The 14,059-nt window shown below is 44.7% G+C and overlaps 1 long non-coding RNA gene across 1 annotated transcript; it reads right to left on the reverse strand.

The window, feature by feature from the left end:
- Positions 1 to 813: 813 nt before the first annotated feature.
- On the reverse strand, positions 814 to 3,626 carry LOC141096626 (uncharacterized). Its single transcript, XR_012233731.1, has 2 exons — positions 2,923 to 3,626; positions 814 to 1,793 (listed from the first exon to the last, which is right to left on the reverse strand). It is a non-coding gene; the product is annotated as an uncharacterized lncRNA (long non-coding RNA).
- Positions 3,627 to 14,059: the final 10,433 nt, after the last annotated feature.

Consider the following 14,059-nt stretch of genomic DNA (forward strand, 5'->3'; position numbering starts at 1 on the left):
TACCTTTTGACAACAGTAATAACAGTAATAGCTGTAGGTGTCCTTCAGCCTGTTTTGGATTAAAGAGGTTGGCCACTACTTTAACATTGATGACTTATTCCTAGAATAGGTTACCAATGTCTGATCATTGGGGGTACGACACCCTGCAGCCCTGCCGATCAGCTGTTCTCGGTGCAGTAGGCAGTTACGGAGCTGATCCCATGACGGTGGCCATGGCCCGGTACTGCACATCCGCTCCCTATTCAAGTCTAGAGATCTGAAGGTCAGATATAATTTGAGAACCTCTGGAGCAGTTGGAAATTCTAAATGATTTTATTCTCATTGCTATGGAGCTGACACAAGTTTTAATGTCCAGTAATTTTCTGGTGGGCCCAATGACTTGGACAATTCCATGTGGATCTTGTTACTGTACTGGCAATGCAATTTCTTAAATACTAACCCATCATCACTGCAGTATGGAACATCATCAAGAAAGTTGGTATGCTCTAAAGATACCTTGAGTGAGGGATGATGTAGGTACAATTGAATGTGGTGATAACATCTGACACTTATTGACTTAAAACACTTGGCAACAAACCCATGGTACTTGCCCATTGTGCCGGGTGTTAGCAATTCCACTGATTATCACTATGTCTAAGCATATTTGAAGGCGGTTGACCAGAGATTTGGGTTGATTTGGGGGCCAAGCAAGTGTAATAATGGGTAGAGCTTCAGCTCCAGCTTCCATAAACCTCCATCACCCTAGCTTTATATCCCTGCGCTGACGTGTGATGCAGTAACTGAATACAACGCACAAAGGACACAAGGCGAACACACAGTGAACGGTATAATTCTATTCAAATACAGCAGTAATTTACAGTAGTTAAAAGACAATCGGTGCTATTAAACAATGCAAATTCAGAATGAACCATATAACAATACAACTGTGATAACAATGAAGTTCTTCAGTATATAATGCTAATCTCTCTCTAAAGATAGTACACCCGTTCATAGGAGTTACCACTTAGGCTCTTCCTATAATTCTGGCCCTAGCGTGGGTCACCGGGTCTTCCCACTAGACCATATGTCTCTCTGATGAAGTCTAATAAAGCGTGTTGAGCCTCCCATCTACCAACCAGCCCCCTCTTCACATGTCAGCCTAACCCAGGCCAGCCTTGGTGCCGTATGTTATAGCTGAAAGTGACGGCCCTACTTGCTCGCAATGTCCCACTATAAGCTCCTCTGGTTGTTATCTCCAAGCGAATCTTCGGTGCCTGACTGTCGGTGGATGTCTCCTAGGACGGAAAGGACTGGGTCCTGACTCTCGACGGGTGTCAATTGGCCTCCAGGACTTGACAGGCATATGGTGCAGGTTCTGGTCTTGACCAGCGCAGTCTGAACTCTGGGTCTTGACAGGTACAGTTTGTGACTCTGGGTCTCGACCGGCATAGTCAGGTCTCACAGGGCGTTGTCCGGACCTGGCCTGTTGATGACCGGTGGCGTACACTTCCCGCTGGCCTCAGTGCCATCTCAGGTCTGCTCCACTCTCCTCCTTGCGGTTTGGTGCGCAGGGCTTTTATATCCAGAAACTGTCGTGTGAGTCACCTGACCAGGTCCAGCACAAGAACTCGCTCCGCTTGCAATACGTCTGGTACCTATTGGTTCCACTTTGATGGCAGTCTTTCCTCATTAGTGTCTCATCACGCAAGGGCTCTTCAGGGGTGTCATAGCTTCCTCTTACAGACATGCCGACCTCTCCCGCAGGTTTCAGAAGGTGTGCTGTTCCCCATCCACTAAAAGGCTTTGTTAGAATTCTAAATTAAGACAGAAAAAATACTATCTTTCAAAATTGTAAACAAGACAAAAAGATTATTAATATATATGGTTTTGAAAAAGTTCTTGGTGCTTCTTATTCTTAAAAGGAACCATTATTGTCTGTCTTTATTGCTTGTGCTACTTTACGTGATTTGGTTGAGATGGCTGTGTAAGTTAGTGGCTGGGTTCTTCCATAGTGAACAGATCCACATGTGATGAGTTTCTCTAGGTATAGATTGGATCCACATGACATGAAAAATTAAATCCAGTAACCAAAACCTGAAAATTGCATCTGACTGCAAATGGTTCCTCATAATTACTCAGATATAACACAACAGCAGGAGTCAATGTCAAAATTGTGTTGGAATTTTGCTGTGTTGCTCAACTTGCTGCAAAGCTTATATATAAGTAATAATATGCACTGTGAGTCGTGAACTCATAAACTATAGTTCTGCTAGATTGGTTGGATATGTAAAATGCTGAAAGGTGCTGAATAAAATGTTGTAGGCTTAAGTATTTTAATACCCCTCCATGTAAAAGCTTCTCGTTCACTGAAATATCAGCTGATTAATATGTCCTTGAAATAATGAGCTTTCCCATTGCCATACTGGAGATCTTGCTTAACCTTTACAAACTCTTTCTATTAGTGCCGTCCAGAAGGAAACCTAACCATGTGTCTAAAAAAATGTTATTTGATACCATTAGGTGCTTTATACAGACTCTTTAGATAAAAAATATCAATTTAGCATTTGTTGATATAATGTATAATAGAGAAGAGCATAGTACAGTATAGTGCAGTGTATTACAATATAGTATACTATTACATAGTGTAGGATAGTACAGTATAGTATTACACAGTAATATCAATTTTTTGCTAAATGTCTCATTTTTGAATACAGATTGAAACCTATGTGTGTTTTCACACTTCTTGTATTACGTTCTGACCACAAGCAGCGCTGGCTTCTCCCCCTCTTTTTTCTTGATATTGGTTTTGTGGCTGACCACCACTGTAGCCGTGCGCGCTGGGTCATGTACGCCATTCTTTCTGTTTTCTCAGTGATTGATCTAGGCTGCTGTTCACATTAAACGGCAGCCCTGCCCTGCCCTAGGCTTTATTTGATTACGCACCTGTATCTGGGCCTGGATCGTCCTTTATCATGTGGTGCTGGACAGGCAGTGTGGAGGTTGGACCTGAAATGTCTGCATGGACCTGGCTAATCTTTATCTGCGCTTGTCCTCTCTGGTGCCATAGGAGCGATTCTGAAATGCTTGAGGTACAGTGTGCATGTAATGAGGTCTTGCTTTTATACATTTAGGAGGCCGTAATGGCACAGCGAATATAAAAAACGTAGAGTAGGACTCCCCATACGAGACTGCCTTGACGTGGCGGGGTAGCTCAAACAATTGATCAATTTTTTGCTAAATGTCTCATTTTTGAATACAGATTGAAACCTATGTGTGTTTTCACACTTCTTGTATTACGTTCTGACCACAAGCAGCGCTGGCTTCTCCCCCTCTTTTTTCTTGATATTGGTTTTGTGGCTGACCACCACTGTAGCCGTGCGCGCTGGGTCATGTACGCCATTCTTTCTGTTTTCTCAGTGATTGATCTAGGCTGCTGTTCACATTAAACGGCAGCCCTGCCCTGCCCTAGGCTTTATTTGATTACGCACCTGTATCTGGGCCTGGATCGTCCTTTATCATGTGGTGCTGGACAGGCAGTGTGGAGGTTGGACCTGAAATGTCTGCATGGACCTGGCTAATCTTTATCTGCGCTTGTCCTCTCTGGTGCCATAGGAGCGATTCTGAAATGCTTGAGGTACAGTGTGCATGTAATGAGGTCTTGCTTTTATACATTTAGGAGGCCGTAATGGCACAGTTAATATAAAAAACGTAGAGTAGGACTCCCCATACGAGACTGCCTTGACGTGGCGGGGTAGCTCAAACAATTGATCAATTTTTTGCTAAATGTCTCATTTTTGAATACAGATTGAAACCTATGTGTGTTTTCACACTTCTTGTATTACGTTCTGACCACAAGCAGCGCTGGCTTCTCCCCCTCTTTTTTCTTGATATTGGTTTTGTGGCTGACCACCACTGTAGCCGTGCGCGCTGGGTCATGTACGCCATTCTTTCTGTTTTCTCAGTGATTGATCTAGGCTGCTGTTCACATTAAACGGCAGCCCTGCCCTGCCCTAGGCTTTATTTGATTACGCACCTGTATCTGGGCCTGGATCGTCCTTTATCATGTGGTGCTGGACAGGCAGTGTGGAGGTTGGACCTGAAATGTCTGCATGGACCTGGCTAATCTTTATCTGCGCTTGTCCTCTCTGGTGCCATAGGAGCGATTCTGAAATGCTTGAGGTACAGTGTGCATGTAATGAGGTCTTGCTTTTATACATTTAGGAGGCCGTAATGGCACAGCGAATATAAAAAACGTAGAGTAGGACTCCCCATACGAGACTGCCTTGACGTGGCGGGGTAGCTCAAACAATTGATCAATTTTTTGCTAAATGTCTCATTTTTGAATACAGATTGAAACCTATGTGTGTTTTCACACTTCTTGTATTACGTTCTGACCACAAGCAGCGCTGGCTTCTCCCCCTCTTTTTTCTTGATATTGGTTTTGTGGCTGACCACCACTGTAGCCGTGCGCGCTGGGTCATGTACGCCATTCTTTCTGTTTTCTCAGTGATTGATCTAGGCTGCTGTTCACATTAAACGGCAGCCCTGCCCTGCCCTAGGCTTTATTTGATTACGCACCTGTATCTGGGCCTGGATCGTCCTTTATCATGTGGTGCTGGACAGGCAGTGTGGAGGTTGGACCTGAAATGTCTGCATGGACCTGGCTAATCTTTATCTGCGCTTGTCCTCTCTGGTGCCATAGGAGCGATTCTGAAATGCTTGAGGTACAGTGTGCATGTAATGAGGTCTTGCTTTTATACATTTAGGAGGCCGTAATGGCACAGCGAATATAAAAAACGTAGAGTAGGACTCCCCATACGAGACTGCCTTGACGTGGCGGGGTAGCTCAAACAATTGATCAATTTTTTGCTAAATGTCTCATTTTTGAATACAGATTGAAACCTATGTGTGTTTTCACACTTCTTGTATTACGTTCTGACCACAAGCAGCGCTGGCTTCTCCCCCTCTTTTTTCTTGATATTGGTTTTGTGGCTGACCACCACTGTAGCCGTGCGCGCTGGGTCATGTACGCCATTCTTTCTGTTTTCTCAGTGATTGATCTAGGCTGCTGTTCACATTAAACGGCAGCCCTGCCCTGCCCTAGGCTTTATTTGATTACGCACCTGTATCTGGGCCTGGATCGTCCTTTATCATGTGGTGCTGGACAGGCAGTGTGGAGGTTGGACCTGAAATGTCTGCATGGACCTGGCTAATCTTTATCTGCGCTTGTCCTCTCTGGTGCCATAGGAGCGATTCTGAAATGCTTGAGGTACAGTGTGCATGTAATGAGGTCTTGCTTTTATACATTTAGGAGGCCGTAATGGCACAGCGAATATAAAAAACGTAGAGTAGGACTCCCCATACGAGACTGCCTTGACGTGGCGGGGTAGCTCAAACAATTGATCAATTTTTTGCTAAATGTCTCATTTTTGAATACAGATTGAAACCTATGTGTGTTTTCACACTTCTTGTATTACGTTCTGACCACAAGCAGCGCTGGCTTCTCCCCCTCTTTTTTCTTGATATTGGTTTTGTGGCTGACCACCACTGTAGCCGTGCGCGCTGGGTCATGTACGCCATTCTTTCTGTTTTCTCAGTGATTGATCTAGGCTGCTGTTCACATTAAACGGCAGCCCTGCCCTGCCCTAGGCTTTATTTGATTACGCACCTGTATCTGGGCCTGGATCGTCCTTTATCATGTGGTGCTGGACAGGCAGTGTGGAGGTTGGACCTGAAATGTCTGCATGGACCTGGCTAATCTTTATCTGCGCTTGTCCTCTCTGGTGCCATAGGAGCGATTCTGAAATGCTTGAGGTACAGTGTGCATGTAATGAGGTCTTGCTTTTATACATTTAGGAGGCCGTAATGGCACAGCGAATATAAAAAACGTAGAGTAGGACTCCCCATACGAGACTGCCTTGACGTGGCGGGGTAGCTCAAACAATTGATCAATTTTTTGCTAAATGTCTCATTTTTGAATACAGATTGAAACCTATGTGTGTTTTCACACTTCTTGTATTACGTTCTGACCACAAGCAGCGCTGGCTTCTCCCCCTCTTTTTTCTTGATATTGGTTTTGTGGCTGACCACCACTGTAGCCGTGCGCGCTGGGTCATGTACGCCATTCTTTCTGTTTTCTCAGTGATTGATCTAGGCTGCTGTTCACATTAAACGGCAGCCCTGCCCTGCCCTAGGCTTTATTTGATTACGCACCTGTATCTGGGCCTGGATCGTCCTTTATCATGTGGTGCTGGACAGGCAGTGTGGAGGTTGGACCTGAAATGTCTGCATGGACCTGGCTAATCTTTATCTGCGCTTGTCCTCTCTGGTGCCATAGGAGCGATTCTGAAATGCTTGAGGTACAGTGTGCATGTAATGAGGTCTTGCTTTTATACATTTAGGAGGCCGTAATGGCACAGCGAATATAAAAAACGTAGAGTAGGACTCCCCATACGAGACTGCCTTGACGTGGCGGGGTAGCTCAAACAATTGATCAATTTTTTGCTAAATGTCTCATTTTTGAATACAGATTGAAACCTATGTGTGTTTTCACACTTCTTGTATTACGTTCTGACCACAAGCAGCGCTGGCTTCTCCCCCTCTTTTTTCTTGATATTGGTTTTGTGGCTGACCACCACTGTAGCCGTGCGCGCTGGGTCATGTACGCCATTCTTTCTGTTTTCTCAGTGATTGATCTAGGCTGCTGTTCACATTAAACGGCAGCCCTGCCCTGCCCTAGGCTTTATTTGATTACGCACCTGTATCTGGGCCTGGATCGTCCTTTATCATGTGGTGCTGGACAGGCAGTGTGGAGGTTGGACCTGAAATGTCTGCATGGACCTGGCTAATCTTTATCTGCGCTTGTCCTCTCTGGTGCCATAGGAGCGATTCTGAAATGCTTGAGGTACAGTGTGCATGTAATGAGGTCTTGCTTTTATACATTTAGGAGGCCGTAATGGCACAGCGAATATAAAAAACGTAGAGTAGGACTCCCCATACGAGACTGCCTTGACGTGGCGGGGTAGCTCAAACAATTGATCAATTTTTTGCTAAATGTCTCATTTTTGAATACAGATTGAAACCTATGTGTGTTTTCACACTTCTTGTATTACGTTCTGACCACAAGCAGCGCTGGCTTCTCCCCCTCTTTTTTCTTGATATTGGTTTTGTGGCTGACCACCACTGTAGCCGTGCGCGCTGGGTCATGTACGCCATTCTTTCTGTTTTCTCAGTGATTGATCTAGGCTGCTGTTCACATTAAACGGCAGCCCTGCCCTGCCCTAGGCTTTATTTGATTACGCACCTGTATCTGGGCCTGGATCGTCCTTTATCATGTGGTGCTGGACAGGCAGTGTGGAGGTTGGACCTGAAATGTCTGCATGGACCTGGCTAATCTTTATCTGCGCTTGTCCTCTCTGGTGCCATAGGAGCGATTCTGAAATGCTTGAGGTACAGTGTGCATGTAATGAGGTCTTGCTTTTATACATTTAGGAGGCCGTAATGGCACAGCGAATATAAAAAACGTAGAGTAGGACTCCCCATACGAGACTGCCTTGACGTGGCGGGGTAGCTCAAACAATTGATCAATTTTTTGCTAAATGTCTCATTTTTGAATACAGATTGAAACCTATGTGTGTTTTCACACTTCTTGTATTACGTTCTGACCACAAGCAGCGCTGGCTTCTCCCCCTCTTTTTTCTTGATATTGGTTTTGTGGCTGACCACCACTGTAGCCGTGCGCGCTGGGTCATGTACGCCATTCTTTCTGTTTTCTCAGTGATTGATCTAGGCTGCTGTTCACATTAAACGGCAGCCCTGCCCTGCCCTAGGCTTTATTTGATTACGCACCTGTATCTGGGCCTGGATCGTCCTTTATCATGTGGTGCTGGACAGGCAGTGTGGAGGTTGGACCTGAAATGTCTGCATGGACCTGGCTAATCTTTATCTGCGCTTGTCCTCTCTGGTGCCATAGGAGCGATTCTGAAATGCTTGAGGTACAGTGTGCATGTAATGAGGTCTTGCTTTTATACATTTAGGAGGCCGTAATGGCACAGCGAATATAAAAAACGTAGAGTAGGACTCCCCATACGAGACTGCCTTGACGTGGCGGGGTAGCTCAAACAATTGATCAATTTTTTGCTAAATGTCTCATTTTTGAATACAGATTGAAACCTATGTGTGTTTTCACACTTCTTGTATTACGTTCTGACCACAAGCAGCGCTGGCTTCTCCCCCTCTTTTTTCTTGATATTGGTTTTGTGGCTGACCACCACTGTAGCCGTGCGCGCTGGGTCATGTACGCCATTCTTTCTGTTTTCTCAGTGATTGATCTAGGCTGCTGTTCACATTAAACGGCAGCCCTGCCCTGCCCTAGGCTTTATTTGATTACGCACCTGTATCTGGGCCTGGATCGTCCTTTATCATGTGGTGCTGGACAGGCAGTGTGGAGGTTGGACCTGAAATGTCTGCATGGACCTGGCTAATCTTTATCTGCGCTTGTCCTCTCTGGTGCCATAGGAGCGATTCTGAAATGCTTGAGGTACAGTGTGCATGTAATGAGGTCTTGCTTTTATACATTTAGGAGGCCGTAATGGCACAGCGAATATAAAAAACGTAGAGTAGGACTCCCCATACGAGACTGCCTTGACGTGGCGGGGTAGCTCAAACAATTGATCAATTTTTTGCTAAATGTCTCATTTTTGAATACAGATTGAAACCTATGTGTGTTTTCACACTTCTTGTATTACGTTCTGACCACAAGCAGCGCTGGCTTCTCCCCCTCTTTTTTCTTGATATTGGTTTTGTGGCTGACCACCACTGTAGCCGTGCGCGCTGGGTCATGTACGCCATTCTTTCTGTTTTCTCAGTGATTGATCTAGGCTGCTGTTCACATTAAACGGCAGCCCTGCCCTGCCCTAGGCTTTATTTGATTACGCACCTGTATCTGGGCCTGGATCGTCCTTTATCATGTGGTGCTGGACAGGCAGTGTGGAGGTTGGACCTGAAATGTCTGCATGGACCTGGCTAATCTTTATCTGCGCTTGTCCTCTCTGGTGCCATAGGAGCGATTCTGAAATGCTTGAGGTACAGTGTGCATGTAATGAGGTCTTGCTTTTATACATTTAGGAGGCCGTAATGGCACAGCGAATATAAAAAACGTAGAGTAGGACTCCCCATACGAGACTGCCTTGACGTGGCGGGGTAGCTCAAACAATTGATCAATTTTTTGCTAAATGTCTCATTTTTGAATACAGATTGAAACCTATGTGTGTTTTCACACTTCTTGTATTACGTTCTGACCACAAGCAGCGCTGGCTTCTCCCCCTCTTTTTTCTTGATATTGGTTTTGTGGCTGACCACCACTGTAGCCGTGCGCGCTGGGTCATGTACGCCATTCTTTCTGTTTTCTCAGTGATTGATCTAGGCTGCTGTTCACATTAAACGGCAGCCCTGCCCTGCCCTAGGCTTTATTTGATTACGCACCTGTATCTGGGCCTGGATCGTCCTTTATCATGTGGTGCTGGACAGGCAGTGTGGAGGTTGGACCTGAAATGTCTGCATGGACCTGGCTAATCTTTATCTGCGCTTGTCCTCTCTGGTGCCATAGGAGCGATTCTGAAATGCTTGAGGTACAGTGTGCATGTACCTCTGTGGCGACTGAGCCTCAGGGGCGCCACATATATACAGCAGTTTGTGACTCCTATTTGATGTATATACAGCAGTCTCAGTGTTTCCAATGTGATGTATATCCAGCAGTCTCAGTGTCTCCTATGTGATGTACAGATGCTTCTCACAAAACTAGTATATCATCAAAAAGTTAATTTATTTCAATTCTTCAATACAAAAAGTGAAACTCATATTATATAGAGTCATTACAAACAGAGCGATCTATTTCAAGTGTTTATTTCTGTTAATGTTGATGATTATGGCTTGCCAAAGAAAACCCAAAAGTCATTATCTCAGTAAATTAGAATACATTATAACACCAGCTTGAAAAATGATTTTAAAATCAGAAATGTTGGCCTACTGAAATGTATATTCAGTAAATCCTCTCAATACTTGGGGCTCCTTTTGCATCAATTACTTCATCAATGCGGAGTGGCATGGAGGCGATCAGCCTGTGGCACTGCTGAGGTGTTATGAAAGCCCAGTTTGCTTTGATAGCAGCCCTCAGCTCATCTGCATTGTTGGTTCTGGTGTCTCTCATCTTCCTCTTGACAATAACGCATAGATTCTCTATAGTGTTAAGATAAGGCGAGTTTGCTGGCCAATCAAGTGCAGTGATACTGTCGTTTTTAAACCAGGTATTGGTACTTTTGGCAGTGTGGACAGGTGCCAAGTCTTGCTGGAGAATTAAATTTCCATCTCCCAAAAGCTTGTCAGCAGAGGGAAGCATGAAGTGGTCTAAAATTTCCTGGTAGACAGCTCTGCTGACTTTGGTCTTGATAAAACACAGTGGACCACACCAGCAGATGACATGGCTCCCCAAACCATCACTGATTGTGGAGACTTCACACTAGACCTCAAGCAACTTGGATTGTGTGTCTCTTCACACTTCCTCCAGTCTCTGGGACCTTGATTTCCAAATGAAATGCAAAATTTACTTTCCTTGTGGAGTGTGTCAATGACTGCCTTCTGGACATCTGTCAAGTCAGCAGTATTCCCCATGATTATGGAGCCTACTGAAACAGATTAATGGACCTTTTTAAACACTTAGGAAACCTTTGCAGGTGTTTTTTGTTACTTTTTCTAATTTACTGAGATAATGACTTTTGGGTTTTCATTGGCTGTAAGCCATAATCATCAACATTAATATAAATAAACACTTGAAATAGATCACTTTGTTTTTAATGACTTTAATATATGAGTAGAGATGGGCAGACACCCGGATGTTCGGGTCTGGCGGGTTTGGACGAACGGCTGCAAAAAGACTGGGTTTAGGTGCCAGAATAGTACCCAAACCTGGACCCCATTCACTTGAATGGGGGGCCCGAACATTCAGTGTTTGCCACGCTGTCATGTGCATGACAGTGCGGCAAACACCGCTTCTGATCGGGGGTGAAATCATCCCCGCTGGTCAAAGCTTCGGTTCCCACGCTGTCGTTTGCATTCAGCTGTGATCAGAGGTATAAAGTTTACCTCCGGTCACTGGTGTCAGCTGATAGGACTACAGCTCCCTTCAGCTGACACCTGCTGCTGCTAATAACAGTGAGAGCAGGAGTGGCTGATGAGAGTATTCATTAGCCGCACCTGTGCTGTAAATAAATAATTTAAAAAAAACAGTGTGGGCTCCCTTGTATTTTTGTTAACCAAAACTCACTGCTGGGGGCTGCAACCCTCAGCTGTCAGCTTCAACAAGGCTGGTTATTAAGAATAGAGGGGTCCCCACACTGTTTTTTAATTATTTACATAAATAATTTAAAAAAACGGTGTGGGGTCCCCCCATTTTTTGACAACCAGCCTTGCTAAAGCAGACAGCTGGGGGCTGGTATTCTCAGGCTGGTAAGGGATATTGGCCCCTCAGCCTAAAAATAGCAGCCCACGGCTGGCCAGAAAAGGCACATATATTAGATGTGCCAATTCTGGCATTTTGCCCAGCTCTTCCCACTTGCCCTGTAGCAGTGGCAAGTGGGGTTAATATTTGTGGGGTTGATGTCACCTTTGTATTGTCAGGTGACATCAAGCCCACGGATTGCTAATGGAGAGGCGTCTAAAAATTCACTGCTGGGGCTGCAACCCTCAGCTGTCAGCTTCAGCAAGGCTAGTTATCAAGAATAGAGGGGTCCCCACACTGTTTTTAAATTATTTAAATAATATTAAAAAACGGGGTTAATATTTGTGGGGTTGATGTCTCCTTTGTATTGTCAGGTGACATCAAGCCCACGGATTACTAATGGAGAAGCGTCTATAAGACACCTATCCTCCCTGTCGTGCCCAGGTATTACTCCTGCCCTTACAAGGACAGGCCCCAAATGGACCCTATAGTGTCACCTCCAGTCGTCAGAAGGGGTGCAAATAGGATAGGGAAAACTGCACACCTGTAATCCTTTAACCTCCTTCTCCACACGCTGTCTTGTGCTGCTATATGGACACGAATACCCGGCAGGGGACCTCTGAAAAGTACGCCGGGGCGTCTATGTCCATGAGTAATGGTGAGACCGAGCCATTTTTTAAATGAGCACTGATACGCACGAGCACTATTATGTCTGTTTATGTGTTGTTTATGTGATGTCTCAGGTTTTAATGAATTATTAAAGGTTATGTTTTATTTTGAATGGGAATCCTCCAAGCTACTGACATTTAACCCCAGAGGGTTGTACATGTGGTATTAAGCATTCTTTGCTACAGCTGATCTTGTCTATCCTACAAAGGAAGTCACTCAATTCAGGCTAATATAGAGGGATCTGGAGCAAAATGCCCACCTCTATTATCAGACATATGAAATAGGATAATGACAAGTATATACAGTGGGGAAAAAAGTATTTAGTCAGCCACCAAGCGAGAGGCCTGTAATTGACATCATAGGTAGACCACAACTATGAGAGTCAAAATGAGAAAACAAATCCAGAAAATCACCTTGTCTGATTTGGCAAGATTTATTTTGCAAATTATGGTGGAAAATAAGTATTTAGTCATTAACAAAAGTTCATCTCAATATTTTGTTATATATCCTTTGTTGGCAATGACAGAGGTCAAACGTTTTCTGTAACTCTTCAGAAGGTTGGTACACACTGTTGGTGGTATGTTGGCCCATTCCTTCATGCAGATCTCCTATAGAGCAGTGATAATTTGGACCTGTCGCTGGGCAACACGGACTTTCAAATCCCTCCAAAGGTTTTCTATGGGGATGAGATCTGGAGACTGGCTAGGCCAGAGATCTCAAACTGCATTCCTCAAGGGCCGCAAACACTACTAATAATTTAATCACCTGCACAGATAATGATTCCAGCACCTTGTGCAATACAAGGAAGTCCTGAAAACATGACCTGTTTGCGGCCCTTGAGGAATGCAGTTTGAGACCTCTGGGCTAGGCCACTCCAGGACCTTCTTATGCTTCTTACAAAGCCACTCCTTGGTGGTGTGCTTGGGATCATTATCATGCTGAATGACCCATCCACTTTTCATTTTCAATGCCCTTGCTGATGGAAGGAGGTTTGCACTCAAAATCTCACGATACATGGCCCCATTCATTCTCTCATCTACACAGATCAGTCATCCTGGCCACTTTGCAGAGAAACAGCCCCAAAGCATGATGTTTCCACCCCCATGCTTCACAGTAGGTATTGTGTTCTTTGGATGCAGCTCAGCATTTTGTCTCCTCCAAACACGACAAGTTTTGTTTCTACCAAATAGTTTTACTTTGATTTCATCAGACCATGTGACATTCTCCCAATACTCTTCTGGATAATCCAAATGCTTTCTAGCAAACTTCAGATGGACTCGGACATGTACTGGCTTAAACAGGGGGACATGTCTGACACTGCAGGATCTGAGTCCCTGGCGGCGTAGTGTGTTACTGATGGTAGCCTCTGAAACAGTGGTCCCAGTTCTATGCAGGTCATTCACTAGGTCCCCCCTTGTGGTTCTGGGATTTTTGTTCACCGTTTTTGTGATCATTTTGACTCCACAGGGTGAGATCTTGCGTGGAGCCCCAGATTGAGGGAGATTATCAGGGGTCTTGTATGTCTTCCATTTTCTTATTATTGCTCCCACAGCTGATTTCATCTCACCAAGCTGCTTACCTATTGCAGATTCAGTCTTCCCAGCCTGGTGCAGGGCTACAATTTTGTTTCTGGTGTCCTTCGACAGCTCTTTGGTCTTCACCATAGTGGAGTTTGAAGTGTGACTATTTGAGGTTGTGGACAGGTGTCTTTTATACTGATAACAAGTTCAAACAGGTGCCATTACTACAGGTAATGAGTGGAGGACAGAGGTGCCTCTTAAATAAGAAGTTACAGGTCTGTGAGAGCCAGAAATCTTGCATGTTTTTAGGTGACCAAATACTTATTTTCCACCATGATTTGCAAAATAAATCTTACCAAACCAGACAAGGTGATTTCCTGGATTTGTTTTCTCATTT

The sequence above is a fragment of the Dendrobates tinctorius genome, unplaced genomic scaffold (genome assembly GCF_039654945.1).
Source record: "Dendrobates tinctorius isolate UK_male_01 unplaced genomic scaffold, ASM3965494v1 ptg000075l, whole genome shotgun sequence".
Taxonomy (NCBI): Eukaryota; Metazoa; Chordata; class Amphibia; order Anura; family Dendrobatidae; genus Dendrobates; species Dendrobates tinctorius.